General features: G+C 47.3%; 1 non-coding gene across 1 annotated transcript; it reads left to right on the top strand.

Annotated features, from left to right (window-relative positions):
* The first annotated feature begins 2072 nt into the window (after nucleotides 1–2072).
* Nucleotides 2073–2239, top strand: LOC134951670 (U1 spliceosomal RNA). The gene has a single exon (XR_010184367.1). It is a non-coding gene; the product is annotated as a U1 spliceosomal RNA (small nuclear RNA).
* Nucleotides 2240–2682: the final 443 nt, after the last annotated feature.

Genomic DNA, 2682 nt, shown 5'->3' with positions numbered 1-2682 from the left:
GCCATTATGTGTAAAAGGGCATTAATAAAGGTTGTCATAATGTGTAAGACGCATTATGTTTATAAGGACATTAGTGATGTGTCTCATATGTGTCCCATTACTGTGTGGAATTATGTGTATAAATGCATTACTAATGTGTGGCATTATGTGTATAAGGTGCTCTAATATGTAGCGTTGCGTATAGAAAGGGCATTTACTGTGTCGTCTAATGTGAATAAAGAGCAATAGGGTGTGGTGTAATGTAAATAAGGAGCAATTCAGTGTGATGTAATGTGAATACGGAGCACTACTGTGAGAAGTAACGTTTATAAGGTAAAGTAATACTACTGTGGGATGTAATGTGAATTATGGACACTATCGCGTGATCAAATGTGAATAAAATTGCAGTACTGTGTTGCGGAATTTTAATTGGGGGTACTATTGTGTGGACATGCCCATTGCCAGCAAAAACACACCCCTTTTTGGACTGTGCGCCAAATGTGCGAACTGTTCCTGTTTAAAATATAGGGGGTACAAACACCAAAATAAGTACTGTTATGGGTGAGGGTTGATGGTGCTGGGAAAGAGGTGCAAGGTCAGAGGCGGAACCAGCGGTGGTGCTAGGGGGCACCAGGCAAAATCTTGCCTAGGGCATCATATTGGTTAGGGCCAGCTTTGGCAAAGGGCCTTGTGGGGGAAATGTCTTCAGTAAAAGCATTCCCTGTGTGTGTGGTGTGTCGGTACGCGTGTGTCGACATGTCTGAGGAAGAAGGCTATATTAGAGAGGAGCGGGAGCAAATGAATGTGGTGTCTCCGCCGACACCTGATTGGATGGATATGTGGAATGTTTTAAATGCTAGTGTAAACTCATTGCACAAAAGATTAGACAAGGCTGAAGCTTTGGGACAGTCAGGGTCTCAACCCATGCCTGATCCTATGTCGCAGGGACTGTCAGGGTCTCATAAGTGCCCACTATCCAGATTGTTGACACAGATACTGACACGGATTCTGACTCCAGTGTCGATTACGATGATGCAAAGTTACAGCCAAAATTGGCAAAATACATTTGATATATGATTATGGCAATAAAAGATGTTTTGCACATCACAGAGGAGCCCCCTATCCCTGACAAGAGGGTACATATGTACAAGGGAAAGAAGCCTGAGGTAACCTTTTCCCCTCACACGAGCTGAACGAGTTATGTGAAAAAGCTTGGGAATCTCCTGCAGATTTCCAAAAGGATTCTTATGGCGTATCCTTTCCCATCAACGGATAGGTTACGATGGGAATCCTCCCCTTGGGTGGACAAAGCATTAACACGCTTATCCAAGAAGTTAGCCCTCCCGTCCCAGGATACGGCTACCCTCAAAGAGTCTGCTGACCGCAAACAGGAGATTACCCTGAAGTCCATTTACACACATTCAGGTACCTTACTCAGACCGGCAATTGCGTCGGCCTGGGTGTGTATGTGTAGTGCTGTAGCGGCATGGACGGATACTCTAGATAAGGATACTATTTTATTGCCCCTGGGGCATATAAGAGATGCTGTCCTATATATGTGTATGCAAACTACAGGTGGTGCTGCATGGCTCACACCCTTTTACTTGTCTTGTAGAGCAACTCTGGAGCTGTTACTGGGTCCAGCTGCTGCAAGAAATCAGCTTGAATGCTTCAGGGGCTGGGGCATGGCCAACATGAGCCCCACACTGATGGGGGTGTATAAAGCGATCTAGGGGTCATCCAAGCGCAACCCCACAAAGGCCGCCATGCCCTGCGTGACCATTTTCTCTTTTCATATGCAGACGAGGGTTGCAGCCAACTATACCCATTGCTTGGATGACATCACCATATGCGAATCCATCTGCTGCAGGCCTTCCCCCAGGAATGCTTGCACTAGTTGTTGCATTTGGTTTGTTGTTTGGGGGGTGCTTCAGTATTAGGCAGCCTTCTTCCCTCACACATTCGTCTGAAAATGTGTTCTCCCTGCAGTTGTTGTCCCCAGATGAGAGTTCCCTTGTGCTGCCTCAGTTGAATCTCCTTTACTTGACGGAGGTGTGCCTGAGCAGCGGCCCTCCCCAGCCCTATCTCAAATCATACTTATTTTGCTTAGGTGATTCCATGGTCATGAAGATTGTTTTCCCAGGGTGAGGTTCATTCATTGCATTCTGGGTATGCTGACCTCTGTGATTTCCCCAAATGTGGGAATCTCGACTGCATAATTTGTGGTAGGGGGGGGGGACTGCATTTGTGCTTTCCCCTGGTTGGCTCTGGTATAATTTAGATCTCATTGTCTCAGGTCTCTCTCCCGCCTAGTTTGCTGTCTGTTTCCACTTCTCTTTTCTTGAGCCCCTCCCTTCTATGCCCTTGCGCACTATCCTGACTTCTCCCGTCTGCTTACTTTGTGCCTTCCAACGCACAATGCGAACTACAGGTGGTGTTGCAGGGCCCACACCCTTTTATTTGCCTTACAGAGCAGCTCTGGAGCTGTTACAGTGCCCAGCTGCTGCAAGAAATCAGCTTGAATGCTTCAGGGGCTGGGGCATGGCCAACATGAGCCCCACACCAAAGGAGGGTGGGGGGTGTTCAATGCGAACTAGGGGTCATCCAAGCGCCCCTTTTCTCTTTTCATATGCAGATGAGGGTTCCAGCCAACTTTGGCCCACTGCTTGGATGACATCACCGTATGCAAATCCGTCTGCTGCA

This window comes from Pseudophryne corroboree, chromosome 8, assembly GCF_028390025.1.
Source record: "Pseudophryne corroboree isolate aPseCor3 chromosome 8, aPseCor3.hap2, whole genome shotgun sequence".
Taxonomy (NCBI): Eukaryota; Metazoa; Chordata; class Amphibia; order Anura; family Myobatrachidae; genus Pseudophryne; species Pseudophryne corroboree.
The sequence above is the reverse complement of the archived record's forward strand: the minus strand, read 5'-3'. Positions and strand labels throughout refer to the sequence as shown.